Here is a 17,057-nt window from a genome sequence, read left to right on the forward strand (position 1 = left end):
GCAGCCCTAACAAATTTGACTTAAAAAGAAGTTAAGTTTCAATGGACAATAGCCTATGAGGGAAGAATCCAAGAGCTGAGATATAAAATGACTTCAACACCAGTTCCGACCCTACAAGACGGTCAAGAGGACAATGTAATGTATTATTATGCTTCAAGAATTAGGCTGGTTTATGTTATGAAACATTAAAGAAATGTAATTTCTTATGCTTCATGATAGTTAATGAAGAATGAAAAGAACTACTCGACCTACGATTTAGAGTTGACTGCAATTATTCATTCCTTGAGGATTTTGAGGCATTACTTGAATGTCTTTAATGTTGATCCTAAGAGCCCCCAGAATATTTTTAGACTGAAAAAGGTAATTCTACAATAGCGCTGATGGAATGAATTGTTGAAAGTTATTGATGTGGACATCTTATATCATCCAAGGAAAGTAAAATATAGTAACGGATGCCCTCAGTCATAATTTTATGGGTAGTTTATCACCTTTGGGAGCTGAGAACCAGGAGATGGCATAAGAGCTCTGTCAACTAGTTGGTTTGGGGTTATATTATAAAACTCCAATGACACTAGATTCACAGTTCAGGACTGGGTAATATCATCTCTATTTGTGGAGGTGAAGGCTTGACAAAGTGAAGATCCTAGCTTAGATCAGCTCAGAGGCAAGGCTTAGCAGCAAAAAAAAATTTACCTTTGATATAGCAGGAGAAACAGTCTTCAGATTCAGAGATCAGTTATATGTTCTGAATGCTACATGGCTTCTATTGAAAAATATAGGACATGCGAACCATTCTCGATTCTCTGTTCACATAGGAACCATGAAAATGTGTCATGGTATTAAGGAGATATGTTGTCAATAGGGAGAGGTAGAGCATCAGAAGCTTAGTTTGCTAACTCAGGAGACAGTTATTCCATTGTGGAAGTGGAAGGAGATAAATGTGAATTTTGTCACATGTTTTCCGCATTCGCGAGGGAAGATCAAATTCCATTTGGGTGATTCTTCACAGGTTGACGAAATCAGCCCATTTCTGTCTAGTCAGGAGTACCTTCTGGTGGAATATGTTGGGATGTACATTAGAGAGTTATTTATACTCAATTATGTCTCACTATAGATTACTTCAAATAGATGGACACATTTTATAGCACAACACAGAGATCCTTGCTGAAGGGTTTGGGGACTCAAGTTAATCCTAGTACGGATTTTCATCTTCAGATTGATGGCCAAGCCGAACGTATAATCTAAATGCTCAAGGACATGTTATGGGTATGTGTGCTAGATTTTCATGGAAATTACTGGTTGAGTTTTCTTATAATAACAACATCCAAGCAAGTATTCAAATAGCTCCTTATGAAGCACTATATGGAAGAAGTACAGGTCACCAATTTATTGGTTCAAGATCAGGGAAGTAGAGTTGCTAGGTCATGATCTAATCTAACAAGTTATAGAGAAGGTAAAGCTTATTAGAGATCGGTTGTAGATATCATAGAGTAGTCAGAAGTCTTATGCAGATGTTTGACAACGAGACTTAGAGTTTAATGTAGAAGATTGGTTTTTCTTCAAAGTATGGCCTATGAAGGGTATCATGCGATTAGTCAAGAAAGGAAAGCTGAGTCCAAGGAATGTAGGGCCATATAATATTATTTGGAGGATTGGTAGGGTGGCTTACGAGTTTGATTTCCCTTCAGAATTTAAAGCAGTTCATCCGGTGTTCCATGTATCTAGTTTATAGAAGTGCATCGAAAATGCTTCGAATTATGCCCGTTGAGGATATTCTTGTCTCTACATACTTGTTTTATGCTAAGGTGTTAGTGGCTATTTTGGTTTGGCAGGTAAGAAAGATTTGGACGGAAGAAGTGGTTTCTATGAAAGTGTTATGGTGGAATAACAACGTTGAGAAAATAACTTGAGAAGCCAAGGAGGAAATAGGAAAGAATTACCCCCAACTATTGATGACTTAAGTTGAGTTGTTTTTCAATAATTGACAATTATTCGTGTACACAAACTTAATTGGATTTTAAATACCAAAAAATGCAGTTTATATGGATTGTCGCAAGCTAGATATACGAAGCCTTGTAAGTGGATTTTCAGAACTAGATTTAAGATTTCCGAACGTAACAAATATAGCCTTGCAAACAGCACAATAGTAGAAAGGAATACAATCAAGAGATTGGTCGAATCCATTCGCAGATGAATATTCTTAAGGAGGAGAGAATGTGAGACCCCGTGGTTCTTTCGCATAGTACGCGTATCATTGCATGAGTGTATGAGATTTATATGACTTGGTGTATCATTTTAGGAGAATACGGTTACAAAGGGGAGGTAAAAAAAAAATCAAAGAATTAGACTAACGTTATGGGTCAAGGATGCCCTTAAACAAGTTCGAGTTAAAGAATGTCTATTCTAACACCCCGCCCGTTCAGAACGCTTAAGTTAACCGGTACCTTTGGGGATAAGACAAAGAGTGTCTTATATGCTAATAGGGATGTTTTATAAGGTGATATAGTCTCCCAATGATCGTAAGTTAAGTTTTGAAGTCAAGCAAGTTGAGAAATAAAAAGTTGGCAAAAGTTAGAGTAAGTTTCTTTGATAAATTTTCTGAAAATTGGGTTAAATGTCTCGGAGCTTTTCTCCCAATCTACAAAGCTTTAGAAGAACCTCAGTATATGAAATCGAAGGTCTACGAGTCTACTAAGCCAAGCTATACATGAAGGGATCATACATCACAACTTCATTCTATTCTAGTCTAACATGTTTTGATTCATTTTAGGTTATTAAGCCAACCTAGAATCCTTTTATGTGAGAGAACCTTTGGATCTCCTAGAATTTTTATGTCTAAGTGTGTAAGAGAGAAGCAATACACAACACAATCACATAATATTGGATTTACCCCCCCCCCCCCCCAAATCCCTACCATTGATGGCTACAAAGGCTTACTTTCAATCTTAACTTCAGTCATGTCTAAATTACATGCTATTCAATCACATTCTTTACTACTAGGTTATTCTAGTCATAATTCATCATAGAGGTTCAATTTCATCTTCACAAGTCAAGATCCTTCCTATTCAATAAAGTCTAGTTCAATTCATGATTATATGATCCTAACTTTGATCAATTACTATACATGACATTGATTTAGGAAGATAACCTTTGGACCTTCAATTTCACCTCTAATGGCATAAACCCACAATATCACATTCATCAATTTAATTAGACTAGGGTTTACCATAGAAATCACATGAATTCATCATAATATCACTAAACAAATCTAAATCAATCATAATTGGGTATTATCCGCTAGATTGGAATCATACCCAAACCCTACCCACAATGCAAGCACAACCCTAGCTAGAATTGGATTTTAGACTTCACAATTGGGGGAAAACTAAGGGGGGTCTATGGGGGAAGAACCCATTTATGAATAAGATAAACATACCTCAACTCAAATCCCTAAATAAAGCTTGCTTCAATGGTGAATTTTGACCTAGGTTGATGCCCCTCTTCTTCCTCTTCTTCTTCTTTGCTTCTAGAGAGAGAAATATTTGAGAGGAAGTGGATTCTTTAGATGAATGAGTTAATGACTTAGTTTAGGGTCTTATTAGGTATTTATAGGTGGTTTAATAACTCATTAACCGACCTCCCTAATCCCTTAACTAATTACTTAATTAATTCCCTAATCCCCTAACTAAAACTAAAATTTGAAAAATTGGGTTGACCTACGGATCCCCACCCACGGACCGTGGGTGGGTTGATGGGCCGTGTTGGTCACTTCTTAGATAGTCACTGCAGCTAAGAAGGCAGGCCAGCTTCATGCCTTGACCCACGACCCCCACCTATGGGGCGTGGGTCCACCTACGGCCAGTAGGTGGCCAAGCATAGGTGCTGTATTTTTTTTTACAACTTTTTGGGCTATTTTGAGGTCCTCCTCAAGGACCCCTTGGGGAATCGTACCTTGATGCCCTTACCCTTAAACCTCCATTCTAAGTATGGGAAACATATTAACTTTTAATCCTCATACCACACTCCAAACCTCTTACGAAAGGCTCTAGAACTCACTAGTTCAACTTGCTAGTTTCTGGGGTGTTACACCCGCCTTGTTTTAGAGGCTTCATAGACAAATATTAGTTCAGTTGTCTTTACATTGTTATTTCTTATGTTAAGACTTGAGTTGCCATCTATGGCTAGTTGAATGTTTTATTCCTAAACGTTCTGAGTTTAATTTGAGACAGTTGTTTATATGTGCAATTGATCATTGTAATAATGCTTAGAGTCTTCCAAGGAGTAAGTAAGTAAGGCCAAGGGTTCGCTTGGGGCCAATAATGTTTCTCGAGTGCTAGTACCTCCCAGGGTGTAGGCTCGGGGCGTAACACATATATAAGGTCACCTTCCTCATCCCTCACTACAAAACCTATTGAACTAGCACATAGATTTCCTCTTGCTGCCCCATCTGTATTTCATTTCACTTTATTTCTTTCAAGTTTCCTCCATAGTACATAATGGTGTATTCTAGGTTTATACTCCTTCAATTTAGAGATAAGTTGAGGCCATGTTTCCTTTCTGATATGTAACCAAGGATATTTCAACTTTATGAGTTTCATCACCTCTTCTTGCACTTGCATCACCATTTCATTGTATGTGGTGGTTCCTCCATGCTTCAAGTTATTCCTCCTTTTCCATAATGTCCACATAATAATTGTTAGCATTGCTCTCATTACCACCTTCAGTTTGGCATTTTGATTATGCTTCCACCAAGTTATTATGAGTTGTTGTAAGTGCATGTTCTCCATGTGTATACTTGTAGGATTAGAAAACTGGGGGGTTCTTAGAAAAGCATGTGACATTGTTTCCTCTTCTGTCTCCAAACAGCACCAACATCTAGACACTATTTGAATTTTCATCCTCTTCCTCTTGTCATCAATTGCAATTCTTTTTTCCGGAGTTTCCATTAGAAAAAATCATCTTAAAAGGTATCTCTTTACTCCATATCAATTGATAATTTGCTCCTCTTTCCTCTTTCCTATTTAAAACTCTCATGCTTTGAAAACTTCATTGGTTCCCTTTTTTTGAAAGTTGATCGTGAGTTGTTGGCAAGTGTCAGTATAATCTTGTTCTTCCCAATAATCCTCCCAGAAAATCTAATTTTTTTTAGCTGCTCACCTTTGCTTTGGGCATTCCCAATTTGATACTATACCTCTCGAGGTCTACTAGATTTTGAAAAGGCTCTAAAATAACAATGTATGAGTATTGATTCCTCCTATGTAGGGCAATAAGTCTCTCAAAAGATTTTTGAGTTCTTACTGATCTAATATTCCATAATAGTACTTTATTAATCATTGATTAGTGGTGGATGCCAACCCCTTCTTTCTCCTTGTATTCATTTGTGATTTTGTCTGTAGTTTCCCTCATTTTTTGTTCCTCCCCTGTAACCGATTAATTTTCCTTAGTGATAAATCCCCTTCTGGCCATATACTCACAATGTTCCTTTTCGTGCATTCATCCCCTTCTGTTTCCTGTTTCTTCTTCTTTTCTTGTTCTGTCATCTTATTTATAGTTGGCATTTTCACTATCTCTTATATTAGGTTGTGAGTATCTTACTCCCCTGTCTGACTTTGTCCCTCCTCTTGTAATGTGTGTGGAACTTTAGCTACACCATTCTTCTTCTCCCCACTCTTTTGATTGTTTTCCCTTTCTGTGTCTATTGGCTACCCACATGAAGGCGATACACTTCGGGATCTGTTATCTCTGTCAAAACCAAGTCTTTTACTCCACTGTAAGCATCTGCATGACTGCCTTTTGATTTAGAAACCAAAGGGGTTTTGGTTTCCTCCTTTTCTTCCAGTGTCGCATCATGATCCTTCAATTCCTCTTCCATGTTTCCCTCATTCTCATGTGATGTATCTTCCTTGGAATTTATTCCTTCCCCATTCTTAATCTTTCCTTCCTTTGGTAAAGATTCATTGTCCCTCGGAGCTTAAAACTTATAGGTGATTTCGACTTTAACATTTTGTTGTTGTTTTGGATTCCAAATCTGCTCCCCTTTACCACACATTACATATCCACCCTTTATGTACCCCTTTTTCCTTCTTTGTTCTTGAAAAGCATTGGATTCTCCTATTTTCGCTTTTCATTTTCTTGGGCTTTCTGTTTCCTCCACCTCTCGCTCCTTATCCCCTCCAGTATTCTTATCCTCTCTTGTTTTCTTCTTCATCTTCCTCCTTGGGATATAAATCTGGATGTATAATGAACTGTTCCTTTTCATTGTGTCCTGGTAGCTTGCAAGTTTTACAATACTTTGGAACATAGTCATATTTAATTGGGATCCACTTTTCATTGATTTCCCCCATCTTCTTCCTCATTCCTATATTAATTCTTTTTGGGAATTCTCCCATCATATCCACCTCCACCTTGACCCTAGCACAACTAGGTCTCGTCTTGTTTTGAGTTGCCATGTCCACCTGTAAAGGCTTCCCCACTGCAACAGCTAATGAGAACACTGCTTCCTTCCCAAGAATTTGGTGGTATTTATGGAAAATATATTCATGCTATAGCAATCGATCTTTCCTCCTCTGGATTAAAATTGTGTTATAAAATTTATTTTTATTTTTAAACCAAATATCAATTAAATGTTGAATGTACAATTATTTAAATTTATTTAATCCTATCTCGTTATTTAGAGTAACAATTGAATTTGCTAATCATGGTATATATATAGAGAGAGAGAGAGGCACACAAATTGAGATAATTTAACAATAAGATGTTACTGTAAAATTGCTTGATAAATTAAATTGAAATAAGGAATAACAACCGTAAATAATCAAACAAATGCTAAGATAAAAGTAACAAAAATTAGCATGTTCTATATGATTGATCGAGAAATATGGGTAATGAGCAAATGTGAGAGCTTGAGATAATTGAATTATATAACGTAGTAATAGCTATGTCGCACCCCGAGCCTACACACTGGACGTAGCCAGCACTGGAAAACCATTCTTGGTCCACAAGCGAACCCTTGGTCTGACTAACTACTTAACGAAAGACATACTCAAGCGATAATAGACTTAAAAATAAAATTAAAAACATTTAAAACTCAAAGTAAATACTCAACTCAAACTGTGTTTAAAATACTCAATGACATAAGTATAATAGTTTGTAAAAATATCTCAAGGAAAAGTAAATACTGAGAGACTCCTCAACTCTATCTATTTATGAAGCCTCTATTACTCAAGATGGATTTTAGGACAAGACCTACAACATCTCAAGAAAACTGTCTAGAAAATAAATGTGAAGTCCTCATAAATGCAAGGAGGCTTACCAAAAGTTAACTGGAGTGTAGAGTGATCTCAGCGAAGCGCATGTTGATGATCATAAAGACATGTATCTGCATCATAAAAAGATGCAGGTGAAATGACATTATTACATTAAATGTACGAGTATGCAATATAGCCGAAGCGAAAAATTGAATGAGAGGATTGCAATAGATAAAATTACTCAAGCTGAATGTAAAGAAATAAAAGAGTTAAATCATTTAAAGTTTTAGAAAATACTAACTCATCTCTGAACTCAATATAATAAGTGTTATATGAAAATACATTTTAACTCTATTGGGAGATTGTCTAACTGACAACCATCACTATGATCTATGTGATGATACAACATCTTATCCATGTTACTAGAACTGTTCTATATTGTGACGATATATAGAACCTCTCAACTAAGTGAATCCACTAAATAATAATGATTCATCTAAAAAGTATGATCATGTATCCATGTTGGCAAGACATGGTTTATGGAGGCTGTGAATTGTCTGAACTCTCTCTCATATCGATGCTCAATACTACTCTCAATAATATATATATATACTCTTGTTAAAATGAATAAAACATTCTCTTTCTCCGATTTGAGATAATTTCTCAAACTATCCTCTTAAAAGAGGTAACTGCTCTAAAATATATTTGAAACTCATTGCTCATTTAGAAAACAAGGTTTCTCTTTTCTCAATGTAAAAATACATTCTCTAGGTTGAGATGATTCCTCAAAGGGGACTTTTTTAAGAGGTAACGACTTTGTACTCAATCTTTGTGAAAACTATTTTAACTTTTCTCAAAATGATATTCTCTTTCTTCATGTAAAAATGAAACATTTGGGAAATACTTAGTTTCCTTATACTCTTGCTTAAATCTTGGTTAAGTATTCTCCAACTCCTCTTTACTTTCTCAAAACTCAATCTAAACAATTATGTTTTTTTTTTTAAGATTCTCAATAAGAACTCAATGAATACTCAGAAATAGGGTTCATACTGGAAAAATAGGCATGAACAATCAACTCAATAATCTCAATGCAAGATATAGCAACTCAATAATCAGGAAATAAAATTCAATAATCAATAACTCAAAAACTCATAACACAATATCAACTCACCTCAAGAAAACTCAAATTTAAGGAGAGAATCCTAGATTACTCTTTTACTGATTTAAAATTAGATGTCGGACGTGAGGATGAACTATTCCAACACTATGATAGCCTTGCATACCTGGAAATGAAGTTCTTGGCGAAACTGATGAAACTCGAAGAAAGCCTGAAACCCTAGATTTTATCCTCTTGGAACCTTGCTCTAATGACTTTGAAGTGTTAATGAACATAAAAGAACTGACTAACTGTAACACACCGAAAATGCTAACAAGAGTCGCATGTCGATAAACCACTGCTTAATTATTACAATATGTTTAATTCTCATTTTGGGAACTTGAAATAATGTTATATTTGCAACCTTGCTTAAAATAATTGTCATTGTAATTTAATGTATTGTATGGGGGTATTTGCGTAATGTTTTAATTAGAAATATGTATAACTTTAAAAGGAGGTGAAGGATATATATATAGGTGTATATGTATGCATTTGGGCAGCACACAAGTATTTGGACAGCCAACTTTTATGGACAGCTGTGTATATGATAAGCACCCTTGTGTTACTATATTTTGACACCTCCTCTTAGGAAATTCGTCTCACCTGAAGTATAAGTCCCTTAGAACATTATCTAACCTGTTGTTCTTTAAGATCACAAGAGAAAATCCTGGTCCTTTTGGCTGGAAATCGAGTTACACTATTCTCTTTGGTAAGTGGTAAAACCTGTTTTTGAGTTGGGTAGCGTTTAGTAGATTAAGCATATCTCGTTCTATAGAACTTTTTTTACTGTGAATAAATAATATTTGGAAAGATAATTCGTATATGTAGAACTCTTATGTTTATGTTAAACTCTTATTTAGTTGTTATGGATTCGAAATATGGGACGCATCATAGGACAAGTTCTGTCCAGATTCTGAAGTTTGAAATCTTGTATGGACAACTGATAGTGTTTTGAATATCTTTTTATCCAAAATACATTTTTCAGTCATTCTTGGTTGTTTGCAACCTTAAGAGAGGTACCTACATCTTTCATGAAGAGTATACAGTCCAATTTTGCCGTTTGCCATTTCAAATCTTAGTTGCGACATGATGCACTAGGATTGCCAGAATTTACTGTTTGGGAGCATAGTCGTATTTGTACAGGCTAGGCTTACTTGTGATGATAACCCTATTTTACGTCATCATTATTGAGCTGCTAGAAAGTAAATAAGTTATTGAATTCATTTTTTTAAGGTTGCATATCCTCGTGTACAAGTTGAAGACTTTGATACGCTGCTAGGTCTACGGTTTGACTCGTGGAGTTTTGTTGGACTATTTTTGTGCTAAAGAACTGAGGTTTGTGTATAAACTAATACTTGTACTCTCTTTACCTGCTTGTATAACTGAAAGTTATCTTGGTTACCTCTTGTCACTTTGCATTGTCGTATTGGTATTCTTTAATACATTAAAGACGCTTATGTAACTCGCCCACTTGTACGGATTGTTTGATCACTTAGCACTCTTGTTGGGACCTTGTCCTTCTTGTGGCTGTGACTTTGTCACTCTTGACATGCCTCTTGGTTCGGATCATTTGCTATCTTGACTCTGGATTTTTAGTTCATCTTAAGAATGGAAGTTGTCCATTTTAAGTACGAACTAGGAAGCCATTTTTTAATATGGTTCTTGGTTCTCTTGATTATTGGGTTTTGACCCTTCTTGATACCTACTCGTGCTTAGTGTGACGACATGATGTATATATTGGGTGAGCCTTGTTATTGAATCTCTTGAAAGTTGTGCTATGAGCATTCTTGACATTTGGACCTTTATAGATTGAACTTGATACTCCTTGTATATTGTTTACTTGATTTACTGATTTTGTTTCGATCGTGCTGCCTTTAACTTGAGAATGATAACTTGGTGAATTTAAGGGCTCCAACCTATAGTTTGTACACCACTAAGCTATATGCTTAGCGATAGTTATTTCTATCGTAGGGGCTGTTCGCGATGATGCTTGAAGCTGGCCATTGATGATGGAGATTTTGAAAGCCTTAAGGAAGATCACATTTGCATGTAGGCATATATATTTTGTATAACTTTGGGACTTGTACATGATCTTTGTGCTGTATATTTACAGGAGATTTTGAGGGCTGATTTGGTCATGTCACCATGGGTTGTAATATAAGTATGGTTATACGTTTTTATCTTTTTGGGGTGTGTAAACTCAAGTCTTGTAATATACTAAATTGCTATATGTCTTGAAAGTTGTGTGAAGCATGAGCCGGCTGATTTCGGTACTCGGAAGCTTGTAATATTCTTGTTATTTCACCCTCGAGTGTGAGGTTAACATATGCATGAAGATCTGGTCAGTTAATGGCTTAAATATTATATTTATTTATTTTTGGAGTTCGTTATGAATCTAATCCCTCTACTAGATTAAAATCAGTATGCCCTCATTAATTGGTTTTAAATGTCGCAAGTATTTAATTAGATTTCTTGTTTTAAGTAGTGGTATCGTTTTGAAAGGATCGCTACACTAACACTTTATAAGCCCTTAACTAGGTGTAAAATGTCATGGTTTAGGCTTAGAATAGGGATTAAAATGACGTAATTTAAGTACCAAATGCATAGGGGAAAGACCAAAATGACCCCAAATTAATAACTGACAGTGTGACCTTCAAGGAAGTCTTCACGGACCGTTTATGGCTTCATGGTCCGTGAAACACTTCACCGGTCATATAGCCATCGTTGAACCTTCATCTGTCTGACAGTGTTTTACTAAGATAGGCAAAACATTTTGCTCTGAACTCGAAATGTGACAAGTTTGGTGGCGTTGGAAAGAGGACTCAAAAAACTTTAATTTAATAAGTCATGGACTACCTAATTCATTATTTTATGAGATCATTATTGTTTGAGTTTTATCCAAGTAAAAAATCATATTGAGACTCAATCGGTAAGAAAGCTTCCAACTCAACTTTGTGCTAGGGGTTTCTTGTGACCTTAGGGGTCGTTTGGTGTGAAGGATTAAAAATAATAGTGATGGGATAAAGAAATAGTGATGGGATAAAAAAAATTATCTTGTTTGGTTGCCATGTTGGGGATAACTTATCCCACCATTTATATCATACTGATGAGATAAGTTATCCCATATACATGGTGGGATAAGTTATCCCAGGATAGCTATCCTAGGATAACTTATCCTGGGATAACTTGTTCACAACCAAACGACCCCTTAATTCATATAAAAAAATCATTACCACACTAAATAACTGACCTTAAAACCTAAGAACAATTGAGAATTACTCAGTACGATCTTATACACAAAGGAAGAATAGTTAGAGTCTTAACTTAAAAAAAATTGGGATGTTACAATATCTCCCCCTTGAGATCATTCGTCCTCAAATGATGATTGGACTGAGAATAGAAAGGAAAGGAGTTACTCTTACTATCTTTCTGACTTCTGAACTTACCTACTAACATAGGCGAAATTGATTCATACTAAGAGTTCGAAACTGTCTATAGTACATAAGTCAAGAACGATATTGTTTGGACATAGTCATGATTTATCTGAAGTTATCTTACATGAAACATAAATATTTGGGCATGAAGTAAAAATGGGACTATTATGGCTTAAGCAGTACAATTGCTAGCTTTCAAGCCTAGCAACACCTCTAAACCATGCCCTCATTTATGAATACCGCACCTCATTAGCTACAACTCATAACTCCTACAAGAGTTTATGACTACTCTTACCAAGGTCTAAGTTAAATTGTCTGCTCTTACTGTGTTCAAGTCTAACCTATAAATCACAAGATGCTAAACATGAGATGTTTATACTAATCTAAACCACAAGATTCAGGTTTTATGCCTCTATAGGAAATCACATCCCAAGAATGCTACTTCTTACCACTACATTCAACAAAACTTTGAGTCCTATTCAAGAAGCATCTAATGCATCATGTATTAATCTACATGTAACAACACCGCATTCAACCCTAATACTATAGTAAATCCATGGACTCCTACTAACCAATCATTCTAAGAATTCCTCCTCTCCTCGTCATCTCTATCAATTGAAATTTTATGCATCACTATCAGAAACTAACTAACTACTTTCACCTAATTATTACTCATAATAAAACTTCATTCATCCTTCTTCCACTTTTATAATCTTAGATGGAATAATCACACTACTGCTACCAACATAAGAAACATCAACATTCTCCTTCTATCATCACTCAACTACTATCATTAACATAATTCTCTAACTAAAAGGGTCATTGAAAGAGCTTTGAGGAGAAAGATCATAAGCACAATTCATTCGAGAATTTTGAAATAAGAATATGCATGACATAAAATTATGTTTCTAGCCATTGAGATCAAATCATGAATTTGTAATACTGAGAATACTATGAGACATGAGTGCTTATATGAATAGGTTCATACCATGAGGATAATATCCATAACTTTATGGAGTAATATTGAGATCAATGGGCTAAAGTTTTTTCCCCTCATTCTCAGAACTTGCATAGATGTGAATCTCTCTGAAGTTTATGAACACAGGTTATGGACACAATTCTAATATTAGAAATATCAATAAGATATTGGAATGACTAAACTTTGAGGAATACACAAGATTATGAATGAAATGATATATTTTTAAAACTCTTTTTGAACACATCGCTACTTGATTCTCCACAGTTGACTTTGTTCCTCATCTTATCATCTCCCTTTTAAGTCAATTGGTCTACATTCGCTTTACTCTAATAATTGGGAAAGGCTTATCTCATGGTTGTTGAACTCTTCATGTGAAGGTACTAAGGTTCCTTCTAAGACATCTTTCTAAGATGCTTCTCTTAACCTCTTCTCGTTGGCTTATAAGGCAGCTTCATCTAACTCTTAAGGGGAAAAAATGCTTACATCAGCCTATTCCACATTGAAATCTTAAATATACTATATAGGGACACATAAAAATCATTAACTTAATTGGAACCTCGTCTTACTACATACGATCTCAAGTACACCTCCTAATACTCTTGCTAATCTATGAATTAGCCACGCTACCTTGGTCTCATATACGAGTCATAATACCACACGTGTACCACTCATACTTATCAAAAAGTAACACCTTAATATTTCACCTAATTTATGTCAAACCTACTAGATCAGATCTCAAACTAGCATCATCACCCTCATGTTGTCATCCTTTTGATCACGACACTCATCTCAAATTCAAGCTTAGTGTATATTACTGAACACGGATATCAATATAATTTCTGGCTTACTATACTAATTTCTTACTACTAGATAAAATAAAGAAACACTCACCCACTAAGATCTTATGACAAGTAGTCTATCTTTATCTCTCGGTCTACCTATTTATATATTACTATCACTTTTTTTACAACCCAAGTACTTTTTACCCTTTCACTATACATTATTGCCTAATAAGTTTTGTAACCCTCTAAATACCATAGAGCTCTCCCTTCAAAAATCATAAGCTTAGCCTAGGTCTATCACCTCATGAATAGTTTGTTCTTTTATTCAATACTTATACTTATCTTCAGTAACACAATGTTACATCGATATAAACTTCCTTCTGGTTAAAGTATACTCTAACCCATCCTAACAAGTAACTATTCATTTACCTTTTATCATGAAATTCAAACAAAAATTATTATTCCTTAGCCTACACATAAAGGAAAAATCTTCATTAATGACTTACATGGTACATAACTGTAACTACACACTTTACTCAATAACTATCCTTATTTTTTAGGTTAATAGACCTCTAAATGCGTACATCTAACTCAAGGCACTTCTACTACTACTGCTTATAACATCGTAACTAATAACATCCTTTCAGATGAAAACACTATCTGAGCTCTACAACATACTTCCCCCTTAATGGGTATCACCTGAATTAAGGCTTAGAGAAGAGAGTCTGGGAGTACATCTCACTTTTAGCTCAAACACACAATTCATATGAATAAGAGTGCATTCTTTTGAATCCAAACACTTAAGCTTACTCTCGGGCTTCTCTCAATCCCCTCTACAGTCTCACGACTTTCTAAAGATTTTTTCTTAGAGTAATTCATCGATAAGGATAAAGCCTTTGCTTTTCAAACTTGAGTATGAGGGGTAGTGAATGGATTTGAGAAAAGCACAAGTTTGAATAAGTTTTTCATGACATAGTTCTATTGCACGATTTAGAGTATTAAAGAAGGGAAACTTTTCTAAAATGTTTGTAGTCTCTCATTTATAGAAGAGGGACCCTCACAATCATAAATAAGATCCTATTGAAACGGCTTTATAGACACCCTAGGAAACTTGAACTGTGTTCTCTGATACCAAGTTTGTCATACTCCGAGCCTACACCCTAGATGTGGTCGACACTCGAGAACTATTGGTGGTCTCCAAGTGAACCCTTGGCCTAACTGACTACTTAGCGGAAGACTTACTCAAGCAATAATAGGTTTAAAAACAAAATTTAGAACATTTAAACTCAGAGTAAATAGTCAACTCAAACTATCTGTAAGATATTTAACGACATAAGTATAATAGTTTGTAAAAAAATTTCAAGGAAAAATAAATACTAAGAGACTCCTCAACTATTTCTATATATGAAGCCTCTATTACTCAAGATGGATGTCGGGACAAGACCCATGACATCTCAAGACAACTGACTAGAAAATAAAAGTGAAGTCCCCCAGAATGCAAGGAGGCTAACAAAAAGCTAGCTGAAGTGTAGAGTGATCTCAAAGAAGTGCATGTTGATGATCCTAAACACTTGTATCTGCATCTTAAAAAGATGCGGGTCGAATGACATCAGTACATTGAATGTACGAGTAGGTAATATAGCCAAAGTAAAATAACTACATGAGAGGATGGAAATAGATAAAATATACTTAAGCTGGATGTAAAGAAATAAAAGAGTTAAATCATTTAAAGTTTTAGAAAATACTTAATCATCTCTGAACTCAACATAATAAGAGTTAGGGTGAAAAAATGAAATTTTGAAATTGAAAATATTTTTTAAAAACAAACTTAAATTATTTTTTTTGGGTAGGGGTGGCGAGTAGGGGGTGGGTGGGTTGGGGGGATCGAGTGTAGGGGTGAAAAAATAAAATTTTGAAGTTGAAAATATTTTTTAAAAACAAACTCAATTTTTTTTGGGGGGGAGGGGGGGCAGGCTGGGGAGGGGGCGTGGGTGATCGAGGATCGGGATGAAAAAATAAAAAATTGAAGTTGAAAATATTTTTTAAAAACAATTAAAAAATTGATAGGGGGGGCCAGGGTAGTGGGTGGGGGTAAAAAATAAAAAATTGAAATGTAGAAATATCTTTTAAAAATAATTTTTAATATTTTTTGGGGAGGGGGTGGGGGTAGGGGTAGGGGTGAGGGTGGGTAAAAAAATTGAATTTAGAAACAAGCTTTAAATTATTGTTTTTTTGGGGGGGTTGGTTGGGGGGCTGGTTTGAGGGTAGGGACAAAATAAATTGATTTTTTCAACAAAAAAGTAATTGTAGTTTGAAGTTGAAAGAAAGTTTTGGAAAATGTTTTCCTTAAGTTTTGAAGAGAAGTCATTTTCCTTAAATTTGAGGAAAATGAGTTGATTTGGAAAACATTTTCCAAAACATTTAACCCAACCAAACATGAGAAAATTGGAATCATACCAAACACACCCAAAATTGTAAAAACATGTTCACAAAAGTTTCTAAAAAGTAACAAACTAAGTTCACTGGATAGGGCCCTGGCTTACCCATGCAGTGCGTCAAAACTCAATTCTATAAGAACTAGAACATGGCTCTAGAAAGAAATGAGCATATCAACTTTAAGTTGAGTCTGAACTCCTACTATAATTGACAATAGGAGTCTCTACATGCACCTGTTATACAAATGTAGTGTCTCCAAGCAAAGAGGCGTCAGTACGAAAGACATATACTGATATGTAAGGCTGAAAGCTGTAAGAATAAGTATATCAAGGATATTGAATCAAAGTTAGGGATAGAAATAATCTGAAACTCTGGAAGCTAAAATCTAATAACAACTTACTCTTTCTACGTTGTCAAAACTCTGAATCGTCATGAGTTGCACCCACACTACCCTCCGATGGGAGAACCAACTAATAACTCAAGCTTAATCTAATAACTAATTAAGAACCAAGTTATGATATAAATACTAAAAACATAGTCTTAAAACAATCAAAAGCGATAACCAATGCGGAAATACAACTTCCTAAAGCCTGAAAGTCATTGTATTTCATATTCATTGATGATTCGGGTGGTGTTTCATGTCATATTTATGATAGCTCATGGACCCTCCTCTGCTAAAGTTATTTTTTAAAACCAGGTCATAATATTTCATATGTATTTTTTTATAAGTAAAATATATTTTCATTATAAAAATTTATACATATTTCGCAGAGTATATTTTAAAGAAAGTTTATTCACTCAAAATATTTCTTACAAACGTTTACAAATTTTCCTTACAAACATAGATATGATTTTCAAAGAAAATTTGCTTTTATCATGAAAACTCAAAATATCATTATATTTCAGACAGTTGTGAGCGTAGACTCATTAATAGTGCAGTTCTATAGATTTCGAGTAAAGTATATACTTGTTTGAGACAGACATATAGTTTATCTATTTATGGTCATATTAGTATATATAAAT

Source organism: Solanum verrucosum, unplaced genomic scaffold, assembly GCF_900185275.1.
Source record: "Solanum verrucosum unplaced genomic scaffold, falcon-dt-bn FXZP01000208.1, whole genome shotgun sequence".
Lineage (NCBI taxonomy): Eukaryota > Viridiplantae > Streptophyta > Magnoliopsida > Solanales > Solanaceae > Solanum > Solanum verrucosum.